This window comes from Ictidomys tridecemlineatus, chromosome 1 (assembly GCF_052094955.1).
Source record: "Ictidomys tridecemlineatus isolate mIctTri1 chromosome 1, mIctTri1.hap1, whole genome shotgun sequence".
Taxonomy (NCBI): domain Eukaryota; kingdom Metazoa; phylum Chordata; class Mammalia; order Rodentia; family Sciuridae; genus Ictidomys; species Ictidomys tridecemlineatus.
The window spans coordinates 189,771,329-189,786,257 of record NC_135477.1 but is presented as its reverse complement, the minus strand read 5'-3'; positions in this window follow the sequence as shown (position 1 = coordinate 189,786,257).

Below are 14,929 nucleotides of genomic sequence, written 5' to 3'. Positions count from 1 at the left end.
ACCCACTTGCAGAGGAATATACATATTCCACGTTGGAAGCCAGAACCTGACTGCTGAAATATGACCCTGAGGGAAGACACCGATGACACTGGCTTCTGTGGGGGCCATGCAACACTCCCCTGAGTCCATTCCCTCCAGGGTGCCCCCCTTTTCACTAGCTATTCAGACTGGAGGGTGAGACTATTAGTAAGAAACACCTGGCTCCTTTTGTTCACATAGTAAGTCTTTAATAGCCTGCTTACTGTTCCTTTTCCTCAGATGTGCTCAATGCATTCTTTAAAGCTGTAGGAGGGGGACTTGGATACAGCTCAGTTGGTAAAGGGCTTGCCTTGCATGTACAGGCACTGGGTTCAATCCCCAATGCCACAAAAACAAAACAAAAAACCCAAAACAGCTGTAGGAGGGAGGTATTTTTTAAAATCAACCCCTTCCACAAACTCTTCCAGGAAAAGGTCATTTTTTTGCCTAACAACCACTAGATGTTCCATTACCCTCTGGACATTCCTTTAGTCTACACAGCAGAGAAGAGTTCAGGTTTTTTTCTTCTTCTCCTTCTTTTTGTGGGTCTTCATAATTGTAAAATTTATAGTGGAAGGGAGAAGATCAGTAAATGCCCGTAAAAATGAATTCTCCTGAGTCTCTGGCACAGAGCAACTGAGAACTTTAGCACCTGCTAATCCAGCCACAATGAGGACTGGCAGATCCAGGAGGTGAGAGTTGATGTGCTGGATTGCTGGAAACTCATGGAGAGAGGTCTCCAAGGACCCAGGTGGGAGGGAGCTTCGTCCTCAACAGCATTACCAGGTTCATCACTAACTTGACCCATAGATGACCAAGAAAAATCAAGAGGACAAGTACTTAACGAATCATCTACTGAGGAGAGAAACTGGGGGACCCCTGAAGCCTCCATCTCCTGCTGATAATCATCAGCAATATCAGAAGTCCTCCTGTCCTCCACACCTATCCCCAAAAGGCTGATCATATATACCAGCTCTCCAAGAGAGGCTGGGGGAAGATTCAAACCAGTTAAAGCACATACTCCTTTTTCCCTCCAAGACTTAAAATAGGTAAGAATCAACCTAGGAAAGTTTTCAGAAGATCCAGATAAATATATTGAGGCATTTCAGAACTTAGGCCAGGGGTTTGATCTCATCTGGAAAGATATTATGCTATTCCTTAACCAAATTTTAACCTCCACTGAGAAGGTCACCCTAGAAGTAGATTAACAGATAGGGGATGACCTACATCTTGTTCATGGTCCAGCAGCACAAACGAGAAGCAAACCTAATCATCAATCTGGAACACAGGTAGTTCCCAGAACAATCCTGCCTGGAATCTGAGTGATGAGCAGGATGCCTGGAATATTAGACATTTCCAGATGTTAATCCTTGAGGCCTCAGGAAAGTCCTGCTATTTTCATGAAGAGACTCAGGGAGGCAGTAAGAAAACACACCACGCTGGATCCTGAATCTATAGAGGGCCAACTATTTTTTTTAAATAAATTATTAAAGAAAATAAATAAAAGATAAATTTATTATTCAGTCAGCCCCAGGCATTTGGATAATATTACAAAAAGTGGCATATGGCCCTGGTCAAATCTCGTGTGATACCCTCTGGCTTGCAACCTCTGACTTTTAGAACAGATGTTAAAGGAAAATAAGGAGAGAACCTAGAAACAGGGAAAGGTGAAGCACTGGTCATAGACCTAAGAGGAGTGACCTTCCTGGATGAAAAAAAAAAAAATGGAGTGCACCCTGAGCAACAAAATGTACTTGAAGAGGAAGGACATTTCAAACAGAATGCTCACAGGTGAAATGGCCACACTTGAAGCCCTGTCCTAAATGTCAAGGTAATTATTGGAGGAATGAATGTCCCTGGGGCATAAGTCTTCTAGGCCAGTCCCCTCCACACAGGCTGGCAGAGCCCTAGGTGGATTCCAATGGCTCTGGTAACTCCTATCACCATGAACGAGCCCCAGGTATGCTTTTCTATAGGGAGCCAAGAGGTCAGTTTCCTCTTGGACACCAGTGCCAGCTTCTCTGTAGTCACCTCTTAACTTAGACTTCTTTCCTGTCTGATGGGTGTCAGGACAGCCAATCACCAAAAAGTTTATTCCCTATCTGAGTTATGAGAAGGCTTTGGAAGCCTTTGAGATATTAAAAAGGGGCCTTACTTCAAGACCCTGTCCCCAACTTACCTATGGAACAAAATTTAACCTGCTTGTCACTGACAGAGGAAAAATAACCCTAGAACTAGTCACAAAAGGGCTAAGGATAGTTGGTAAAGTGCTTACCTCACATGCACAAGGCACTGGGTTCAATCCCAGCACAACATACACACACACACACACACACACACACACACACACACACACACACACACCACCCACATAGACAACAAATGGAATATCTCAGTAAGAAGCTTAACATAGTAGCTTCCTCCTCTAATAAAAAGTCTCATATCTTTAGATCAGGCTCAGCTGACGACAGGTCTGAGACACAAAGGGGGAAGAAAAAAAATAAAAAGTGTCTTTTACCTGAACTCATGTTAGTCTGAGGCAACAAGTAAACTGTATGCTGCTTTACTAAGATAATTAATGACTGTGTCACTTGTTCTAGGACGCTTTTTTTAGTTCTATACTTTTGAGCTCCTGGTTTTATGGTGAAATCCACATTTTGGTCCTGCATAGCTAGGTTAATATGTTTTCCTAGTCAGTCCTATTTTTGTTCAACTATACAGTTTTTGTTTGTTTGTTTTGTTTTTACACACTGCTTTGATCAAAGGAAATTGGGAAGGGTTAGCTCTTAATCTAATAGGTTTTAAAAACTACATAGCCAGGAATGGGGTTGTGGCTCAGCAGTAGAGCATTTGCCTAGCACATACAAGGCCCAGGGTTTGATCCTTAGCACCACATAAAAATAAATAAACAAAATAAAGGTATTGTGTCCAACTACAACCAAAAAGTAAATATAATGCGCCCCCCCCAAAAAAAACCCTACATGGCCTGTGTTGTTTGTCTATGTGTGTACATGGGTCTATTGTCATGTCTACATGTATTTGGGTATCAAAATTGGTATATGGATAAATGAGCCCTCACAAATTAAAATGTTTTAAAAAAGAAAATGCATACAAATACCTCTAATTCCTGTGATTTAAAAAGTTTAATTTAAATCAGGTAAACAAATGGAAGTAAAGTCACAAGTTTTGCTAGGTGGTCCAACAACTAATAATATGTTGATATCTATAAAATGTCTAATATCCATTGTTTCTAGGATTTTTCTTCAACAAGGAAGAGAAAGCTAATTCTGTTAAATACACTTGTTTGAAATCTTGAGTTTTGAAAATGAGTAAACTAGATTTGACATATATGGTATTAATCATAAATGTGTTTATTAGAGACATCTAATTAATTTACAAAGTTAAAATGCTGTTAAATATAACATCAACTTCTCTTTTTTAATTTTTTATTTGTTTTAATTAATTATACATGACAGTAGACTGCCTTTATGCACTGTGATATGTCCTATATAGATGGGATACAATTTCTCATTTTTCTGAGTGTACATGTTGCAGAACCATATTGGTCATGTAGTTACATATATACATACAGTGATAATGTCTGTTTCATTCTACTGTCTTTCCTATCTCCACATCCCCTCCACTTCCCTCCCATCACTTCCCTCTATCTAATCTAATGTAACACTATTCTTCTCTTGTGCCCCCCACCTTATTGTCAATTAGCATCTGCATATTAGAGAAAATACTTGGCCTTTGGTTTTGTGGAATTGGCTTATTTCACTTGGCATGATATTCTCCAACTCCCTCCATTTACAGGAAAATGCCATAATTTCACTCTTCTTTAAACTGAGTAATATTCCATTGAATATATATACCATATTTTCTTCATCCATTCATCTACTGAGGGACACCTAGATTTGTTCCATAGTTTAGCTATTGTGAATTGAGATGCTACAACATTGATGTGGCTGCATCACTGTAGTATGCTGATTTTAAGTCCTTTGGGTATAAACTGAGGAGTGGGATAGCTGGGTCAAGTGGTGGTTCCATTCCAAGTTCTCTGAAGATTCTCCATACTGCTTTCCATAGTGGTTGCACCAGTTTGCAGTCTCACCATCAATGTATGAGTGTATCTTTCCCCCCACATCCTCGCCAACATTTATTGTTGCCTGTATTCTTGATGATTGCCATTCTGAGGGGAGTGAGATAATATCTTAGAATAGTTCTGATTTGCATTTCTCTAACTGCTAGAGATGCTGAACACTTTTTCATATATTTATTAATTGATTGTATTTTTCTTCTGTGAAATGTCTGTTCAGTTCCTTAGCCCATTTATTGATTGGGTTGTTGTTGTTGTTGTTGTTATTATTATTTGATGTTAAGTGTTTTGAGTTCTTTATATAATTTAGAGATTAATGCTTTATCAGAGGAACATGTGGTAAAGATGTTCTCCCAATCTGTAGGCTCTCTCCTCACATTATTGTTTCCTTTGCTGAGAAGAACCTTTTTAACCTGAATCCACCTCATTTATTAATTCTTGATTTTACTTCTTGTGCTTTAGGAGTCTTGTTAAGGAAGTCAGATCCTAGGCCAACATGGTGAAGATTTGGGCCTATTTTTTCTTCTATTAGGTGCAGGGTCTCTGTTCTAGTGCCTAAGTCTTTAAACCACTTTGAATTGATTTTTGTGCAGGGTGAGAGATAGAGGTTTAATTTCATTTTGCTACATATGGATTTCCAGTTTTTTCAGCACCATTTATTGAAGAGGCTACCTTTTCTCCAGTGAATGTTTTTGGCACCTTTGTCTAGTATGACATAACATATTTATGTGGGTTTGTCTCTGTGTCTTCTATTCTGGTCTACAATGGTACTGTGGGTCTCTTATTTTTCCAAACAAATTTCATGATAGATTTTTCTATTTTATGAAGAATGTCATTGGGATTTTAATAGGAATTATATTAAATCTGTATAACGCTCTTGTTAGTATGGCCATTTGGCAGTATTAATTCTGTCTATCAAGGAGCATGGAAGATCTTTCCGTCTTCTGAGGTTTTCTTCAGTTTCTTTCTTTAGTGTTCTGTAGTTTTCATTGTAGAGGTCTTTCACCTCTTTTGTTAGATTGATTCCCAGGTGGGGTTTTTTTTTTTGAGGCTATTGTGAATAGAGTACTTTTTCTAATTTCTCTTTCAGTAAATTTATCTCTGATGTGTAAAAATTTGTTAGATTTATGGGTGTTGATTTTATATCCTGCTACTTTGAATTCACTTATTAGTTCTAAAAGTTTTCTGGTAGAATTTTTTGGATCTTCTAGATATAGAATCATGTCATTTACAAATAGTGATAGTTAGAATTCTTCTTAACCTATTTGCATCCCTTTAATTTTTTTCTTTTGCTAATTGCTCTGGCTAGAGTTTCAAGGATGATGTTGAATAGAAGTGGTAAAAGAGGACATCCTTATCTTGTTCCAGTTTTTAGAGAATATGTTTTCAATTTTCTCCATTTAGAATAATGCTTGCTGGCCTTGGGCCTAGCATATGTAGCTTTTACAATGTTGAGGTTATGTTCCTACTATCCCTAGTTTTTCTAGTGTTTTGAACATGAAGGGGTGCTGTATTTTGTCAAATGCTTTTTCTGCATCTACTGAGATGACCATGATTCTTGTTTTTAAGTCTATTAATATTAATATGAAGAATTATGTGTATTGATTTTTGTATGTCGAACCAACCCTAAATCCCCTGGGATGAACCCCACTTGATCGTTGTGCACTATCTTTTTAATATGTTTTTGTATACTATTTGCCAGAAGTTTTTAATCTTTATTTTGGTGGGGTTCTTTTTTTTTTTTTTTTTTTGGAACTGGGGGTCAAACCCAGGGCTTTGGGAATGCAAGGCAGATGCTTTGCCACTGAGCTACATCCCAGCCCTTGCCAGAATTTTATTGGGAATTTTTGCATCTATGTTCATTGGGGATATTAGTTTAAAGTTTTCTTTATGTGTCTTTGGTTTTGGTATCAGGATGATATTAGCCTCATAGAATGAGTTTGGACAGGTTACTTCCTTTTCTATTTCATGGAATACTTTGAAGAGTATTGGTGTTAATTCTTCTTTGAAAGTCTTGTAGAACTCAGCCGATAATTCATCTGGTCCTGGGCTTTTCTTGGTTGGAAGGCTTTTGATGGCATTTTCTGTTTCATTGCTTGAAATTGATCTGCTTAAATCATGCATGACCTCCTCATTCAGTTTGGGTAAGTCATATGTCTCTAGAAACTTGCTTATGTCTTCAATATTTTTAATTTTGTTGGAATATAAATTTTCAAAATAGTTTCTAATTACCTTCTGTATTTCAGATGTGTCCATTGTGATATTTCCTTCTTCATCTTGTATTTTAGTAATTTGAGTTTTCTTTTTCTCTTCATTAGTATGTCCAGGGGTTTATCTATTTTACTTATTTTTTCAAAGAATCAACTTTTTATTGTGTCAATTTTTTCAATTATTTCAATTTCATTGGTTTCAGCTCTGATTTTAATTATTTCCTGTCTTCTAGGGCTTTTGCTAGGGCTTTGAGGTGTAGTGTTAGTGTTCATTTATTTGTTGGCTTTTTATTCTTTTAATGAATGAATGCAATGCAATAAAGTTTTCTTTTAGTACTGCCTTCATAGTGTCCCAGAGATTGTGATATATTGCATCAGTGTTCTCATTTACCTCTAAGAATTTTTTTTACTTCATCCTTAATTTCTTCTACTATCCATTCATCAATAATTAGTATATTATTTAGTCTCCATTTGTTACAGTAGCTTATATTCTTTATTTTATCATTGATTTCTAATTCCATTCCATTTGTGGTCAGATAGAATGCAGGGTATTATCTCTGTTCTTTTGTATTTACTAAGAGTCATTTTGTGGCATAAGATATGGTCTATTTTAGAGAAAGAGACATGTGCTGCTGAGAAGAAAGTGTATTTGCTTGTTGATGCATGAAATATTCTATATGTGTGTTAAGTCTAAATTATTGATTGTATTATTTAGTTCTAAATACCAAGTAGTCTTAACTCCTTGAATTCTATAGGGTAAAACACTTAACATTATTGGTGTTTTCATAAGTTGGTAAGTGAAAAAAAAAAAAAAAAGGTCTAACATTGCTTTGTGTCAATACTGAAAACAAAGTTACTAACAGTCAAAAGTCTCAACAGGTATAATTCCATACCTAGGATCCAAAAGTTCCCACCACATTTTAACTAAAGTACTGTAAATAAAAAAGTGTTTCACTTAAGTAAAATGATGTAATTTGTCTAAATTCAGAAATATACAAGGATCTCAGAGTGTAAATTTTAAAAATGAGTCAACAAGCTAGGAAAGAGAAAATTTAAATGGTGCTTAGTATGAAAATATATTTAGTAGATAAAAAGGAAATGTTCCTGATAAAGAAAGTGTGTTGTGGTAAAATTGCACACAACACAACAAGGGGAATCTAAGTATGTGATAAAAAGGTCTGTGTGAATTTTAAATTCCAGGGTAAACTTTAAAAAGTTTGTGGGGGACTAAGTTAGTTGTATATAAACAAAAAATCAGTTAAAGCTAATGTTTAAGGTTTTTCCCTAAGGTCAAATATTAATGTACTGATATAGACCAAAGTTTAATCTATGTGCTGAAATGAAAAGGATTTCTTAAAACATTAATTTACTATTAACATTGTATCTGTTAAGTTTTATTCTTTAGACCAACTATCCTTAAAGAAATTAGGGTCTGTACGACCTTTTTTTTTGTGGTGCTGCGGACTGAATCCAGGACCTTGTGCTACAGAGTGAGCTACATCCCCAGCCCTGGGTATGTACAATTTTGATCAAAAAACTGTTATTTTAGTATATTGTACTCTTTTACAGAGTCTAGATCTTTTTCCTTAAAAGCTAAACTCGGTTGCTATAGAAACACCAATTAATTGTGGTGCTATTACTCTTATTTGTATGTTCAATGTGTTCATATCTTCCTAGTATAAAAGTCTTTAAAGTAGAAGGTTTAAAAGACCATTGTATCAAGCTGGTGTTCTCCAAACTAAAGTAATAGTTATTTTAGACTTGTGAGTATAGCAAATTTTGTTGGGGATTATTTATATCATTTAATGTTCTGTAATTAAACCTGTTAACAATAAGATATGTAAATTTTTTGTTATTTTCTAACAGGGGTAAAAAATTTAAATGAATTTTTCAAAGATAATATTGGTATTCTTGGCCCTGTTTAAATGTTAATATCATGAAACATAAAAGCATTTTACCATTTTCCACAAAAAGAAATTTAAAAGCTCTCTTAGCCTTTCTTTGATTCATGTTTCAGATATAATGTCATACTGTTTTAGCTATCATTCATAAAGACTTGGGAAAAAATTATGTAAATTTCATAAAATAATATTTAAGAAAGAGGCAAAGATCAGCTTCAGAACTAGAACATTTTACCTAAGATTTGTAAAGAGCTCTGCCTTATCAGAGATGTGGTGCTGCCTTCCACCTTACTGCAAGTTAGAATGACTCCAAATTAGGTCAGACTCCAGTTCACTTAAAGTTGTGTTCAAGATTGATTTTTGTTGTTATGACCACTGGGTCTTGGCCTGACACGGTGGTGCACACCTGTAATCTCAGGGGCTCAGGAGGTGGAGGCAGGAGGATTGCAAGTTCAAAGCCAGCCGCAGCAATTTATCAAGGCATTAAACAACTCAGTGAAATACTGTCTCTAATAAAATACAAGATAGAGCTAGGGATGTGGCCCAGTGGTTGAGTACCCCTGAGTTTAATACCCAGTACTCCCTCCCAAAAGAATACTATGATATCAAACAGGGGATATAATGTATAACTCAGCCAAGGGTCAAGATTATGTACAAACTCAACATGTTTTTACTCTTTTAATTTCATTTTGAATTTTCCTTGGAAACTTTAAATGTTATTTGTTAGTGACTTACAGAAGAACAAATTTCAATATAACAACCTAAGTTAATTTAAGATATTAGGCTATCGACTACAGACAGTATATAATGCTAACTTAAAGTACTAATACAGACCCCAATTAAATAAAAGGAGTAAAACGACTATGAAATTATTAGCATTAAAATTAAAGCCCAGCACTGTTACTTTAAGAATGGTGAGATGGGCTTTGTGGATGTTTAAGACCAAGGCTTAATGATTAAGGTTAAATTAACAGGGCCAAGAACACCAATATTTTTGGCTTTTGCCCTCTGAGTCAGCTTAAAACCAGGGAACCAGGGAACCAGGGAACTTCTCCAAGATCTTTGCAACTCTGGGCCACATAACCTCCAAGTCACTGAGACACTAAAAAAAAAACCCAAAAGCCAGCCAGTGCACTTACTGCAAAGAGGAGGGTCACTGGAGAAGGGAGACATCTGGATGCTTCCAAGGAAGCCATATCATCAAGGGACACTGACACCCAGCAGACAGCACTAAAAGAACTAAGAAGCTGTTCTGAAGTTCCCTAAGAATGACCCTTATGGTAACTCAGCTGACTCTTGACAACAGGTAGGAACAAGTTCAATTTCACCATCTTGATCTTAACTATCTAGTAAAACAATTATAACCAAAGCACTGTCATCCCTGGGAATTTAAAAGAAAAAAACAATAGTTACTTTACTGTAACTTAGCATGTACACCTGTGTTAGTCACACCAAGAATAAGTAAAACTGAAGGCTACAAATGAGATTCCTAGGCAGAAGTGACTGATAACTATCAAGAGAAACTGCCAGAGTCAGAAAAAAGTTTTTACTCAGCCTACAGATCTGCCTAATCTCCTAGAAATTTAGGTTTATTCAGTGTTAGCTGGTATGATTATCTAGCCCTGAGTAAAAGAAATAAAGGGATCACTTTTAAATACAGAGGAAAGCCCAATAAAAAGATATTCTACAAAAATCAGATGACATTAAGTAGCTTAAATGTAGTGTTTATTCCAGATAACTGTGGCAATGTTGAAGATGTACATTCCAAAATAAATTCTTTGTCCTCTCCATCCTTAGTATGGGAATAACTTCTCAGTCCTTATACTGCCTGGGAAGAGATTATTGATGTACTTTTTATGATAGTCATGACACATTCCAGATGTTGTAACATTTCCTTTGCAATTAATCTCATTTCAGTACTCATGTCTTTTTGTTTCTCATATAAGCACCCACCCCCACTTTCTTTACAACCGGTCCTTTCTGAACCAGACTTCTGCCACAGACCCCTGGACCAACCTGATTTCTCAAAGGGAACTCCATACTGCTTGCCCCACCCTATGTTGTCCCCCCCTCATCTCAAAGCACCAAGAGTGGTTCTCACCATTTTCCTTAGAGGAATAAAGAGTCCCTAAAATTAGAGGGGAGAATGAAGCAAGAATTAAGGACAGACAATCAGTATAGATATGTAATTGAGTGAGATCAAGAAAATGGAGGCTTGTTTGGGTCTAGAAAGTTGGAGACCACCCTGGGAGATTGGAGATTTAGTGCATTCAGAGTCTTTTGATTACAAATATTACTTGCCCATACTGCCTTTTCCAGGAGGTTGTTGATAAAGCACACTCTGAGCAGAAGGGGAGCTGCCAATTCATGCCCTCTGGGCTTCTTTCAGCCTGGATCACTTCATTTGGTCCTCCACCTGCTCATCTACTTCCCACCTTTTGGCCATCCCACCAGGCATCTCCTGGGCCTAATCACATACACAGAAAGGAGACAGATACAGGGGAAGACAGCAGGAGAACAAAGAAAATCTAAAATGTGTGAATGGGGCAGGACACTCTCACTTCTTGAGATACCAGGATACCAGCTATGGCCCCCTTCTCCCTTCTGGGAGAAGTCTCTGTTACTATTTTTTAAATAAAACCTACTTTCTATGCATGCCTCAATGCTTTTCTCTAATGTTCAAGCCTCAATCCTTGAGGAAGCAGAACTCATCACTGATAACTGGTGGTATCCATAATAAAAAAAAAAATCCTCCGATAAAGAAAGCCCAAGACTACGTGGATTCTCAGCTGAATTCTACCAGACTTTTAAAGAACTAATACAAACACTCCACAAATTATTCCATAGAACATAAAAGGATGGAATACTTCCAAATTTATTCTATGAAGCTAGAATTACACTCATACCAAAAAAAGATTAAGGACACATCAAGCAAAAAAAAAATTATAGACCAATATACCTAATGAACTTAGATAAAAATTAATTAAAGAAATAGAAACAAGTTACATTCAACATATTAAGAGGATTGTGCATTATGATCAAATTGGTTTTATCCCAGGGTAGAAAGGATATTTTGTTTAGTTTTGTTTTAATTAGTCATACATGACAGTAGAATGCATTTATGCACTTTGATATATCTCACATGAGATACAATTTCTTATTTTTCTGAGTATACATGTTGTAGAATCATATTGTTCCTGCAGTCTCATTTATACATTCAGTAATAATGTCTGTTTCATTCTACTATCTTTTCTATCCCCACATCCCCTCCCCTTCCCTCCCATCATTTCCCTCTACCTGACCTAAGGCAATGCTATTCTTCCCTGGTGTCCCCCACCCCCACCCCACCTTATTGTGAATTAGCATCCGCATATTAGTTAAAACATTCCACATATTAGTTAAAACATTCCGCCTTTGGTTTTGTGGGATTGGCTTATTTCACTTAGCATGATATTCCCCAACTCCAACTATTTACTGACAAACTCCATAATTTTACTTTTCTTTAAAGCTGTGTAATATTCCATTGAGTATATATACCACTTTTTCTTTATCCAGTCATATATTGAGGGACACCTAGGTTGGTTTTATAGGTTAGTTATTGTGAATTGAGCTGCTATAAACGTTGCTGTGGCTGCATCACTATAGTATGCTGATTTTAAGTCCTTTGGGTATAAACCAAAAAGTGGGATAACTGGGTCAAATGGTAGCTCCATTGCCAATTTTCTGAGGAAACTTCACACTGATTTCCATAGTGGTTGTGTAAAGGTAAAATTTCCAAGCTGATTCTAAGCCGCAGAGCCTGAGTTAAAGTGTAAAAGACTAGGCATCCTAAAGTTTCCAAAGTGCAGGGATTGGGTTAAAAAGTAAAAGACTAGTATTGTTAAGAGTCCCTCTGCTACCCCCAAAACCTGTAATCCCTGTAGCTGTTAAGACAATACTGGAACTGCCCAGTAAATATTTCCACTGACTTTCTGGTTGTTTAATAGCTAAGGGTTCCGAGTTGCTTGGCACGTAGGCATTGCAGGACCTAAACCAATCAGTTTGAATGTGTACCCCACCTAGGAGCACCAATCACTCCTGCCCTAATTGTTCCCGCCAGTGTATGCACTAATCCTGACTCAGGGTTGTTGTTCAATTTTCCCGCGCCTCATGATGATTTGTTCTGATGTATGCAAAGCCCCCCACCCTCTCCAAAAAGTGTACTTAAGCTCCGCTTGAACTCTGCTCTGGGCTCTGGGCTGCTCTCCCTTCATGAGTGGGCACAGAGTCCCAGCGCGCTGGAATGGATCCCCAATAAATCCCCTTTTGCCAATTGCATGGAGTAAGTCTCTTGTGTGGTCTCTCCTTCCGATGATCCGCCGGACCCCCCTTACAGTTGCACTAATTTTCAGTCCCACCAGCAGTGTATGAGTGTACCTTAGAAGCGATGTTTTAACATACACAAATCAATAAAAGTAATTCACCACAAAAATAAAATCTGGGAGTTGGGATTGTGGCTCAGTGGTAGAGCACTTGTCTAGCACACGTGAGGCACTGGGTTTAATACCCAGCACCACATTAAAAAAAAAAAAAAGACAAAATAAAAATATTGTGAACATCTAAGACTAAAATTATTTTTTAAAAAAATAAAAATAAGGGGAAAAATCTTAGTCATCTCAATATACGCAGCAGTAGGCTTTGACAAAATCCAGCCCCCATTCATGACAAGAACACTGAAAAAGGTGAAGACAGAGGAATCTGTCTCAACATGATAAAGGCCATGTACCACAAACCCAACATCGCAGTGAATAGAGGAAAACTGAAAACATTTTCTCTAAATCTGGAACAAGGATGCTCACGCTCTCATTCTTATTCAATATGGTACTAGAAATTCTAGTCAGAGTAATTAAGCAAGAGAAGGAAATGGGCAAAATTAGGAAAGAAAGAAGTAAAGTCATCACTGCAAGTGATATAATCTTAACTGAGAAGACCACCACCAGAAGTTCCACCAGAAGATTGTTAGAGCTAATAAATAAATTGAGCAAAGTAGGACTGGGGTTGTAGTTTAGCGGTAGGTAGAGCGCTTGTCTACACAGGTGAGGTACTGGGTTCAATCCTTAGCACCACATAAAAATAAATAAAGGTTTTGTGTCGAACTAAAAAATAAATAAATAAAAATTTTTTTTTTAATTCAGCAAAGTAACCGGTTACAAAGTGAATATACAAAAACCAATGGCTCTCTTGTACACCAATAATGAATCTGCAGAGAAGACATGGGGGACGTCAATTCCACTCAAAATAGCCCCTTGTAAACAAAATTTTAAAAACAAATAAACGTAACCAAGAAAGAAAAAAATCTCTATAAGGAAAATATGAAACACTGAATATGGAACAGTTCTGAAGAAACGAGAAGGTGGAAAGACCCCCACGTTCATGGATAGGAATAATTAATACTGTCAAAATATTCACACCATGAAAGGCACTATATAGATTCAGTGCAATCCCCATGAACATACTAAGTACTTTACTAACGAAAACTGCGTGATACTTCTTTTAGTCGGCTTTTTTGCTATGTGACTATATTTTGGATCTAACCAGAACAGCTATGGAGGAGGAAAAGTTTATTTGAGGGCTCATGGTCTCAGGGGTCTTAGGCCCAAGAAGAGTGGCCAGTTCCTTGGGGCACCAGGTAGAACATAGTGGAGGGAGAGTGTGGCAGCGGGAAGTAGCTTACATAGTGATCTGAAAACAGAGAGTCTCCTTTGGCCAGATATAAATACATACCCACAGCCATGCCCCAGTTCCCATACAATCCAGACACACCCTACCACTTCAGTTTCCATTCAGTTAATCCCTATCAGGGGATGAATTCACTGATCGGGTCAAAATTCTTACAACCCAATCATTTCTCCTTGAAACCTTCAAGCACTGGCTCACGTGTGAGCTTTTGGGGGACACCTCACATCCAAACCATAACAGTACTGGCAAAAAAACAGGCATAAGGACCAAAGGTACAGATTAGAAGACACGGAGAAAAACCCACTTACATACGGTTATCTGATCCCTGACAAAGATGGCAAAACCAGACACTGGAGAAAACACAGCCCCTATAACCAGTGGTGCTGGGGAATTTTGTTACCCATATATAAAAGAAAAATGAAACTAGACCCTTTCTCCCATCCTGCACAAATTCAAATGCGATGGATCAAAGACCTGGGAATCAGACCAGAAGCTATGAAACTCCAATAAAATGCAGGGTCTGAGGCATGATGTGGGAGCCCCAGGCAGTGAGGACATGCATGACATGAGATAAAACAGTGGCTGAGGACACAGCATCCAGTACAGTTTCTAAAGGGAAACCTCTGCTCAGAGACACTGATATAGCGTTTGTGTCTAGGAAAGAAAGGCATAAGTGCTTCTTTTAAAAAATTAATATTTTCTTCATTACTTTCTATCTTCATTCCTTCTGTTAGAAATGGCAGCTGTCCTGAGCAATAAGACACACCTTGGAGGTAGCTGAGCAAGGCCAACTTTACTTCAGCAGAAGGCATGCTACCAAACAAAGTCTGGCAAGCAAGCACACCTGGTTTGGCAGGCAATCTACCTTATTTATCCCTGACACAGCACTGACCCTTGCTCTGCAGAAGGAGCTTGGGTCAAGATCAACACAACTGGCTAATTTAAAATTACAGAAGGGAAAGACTATAGTTAGGTCTGGATCA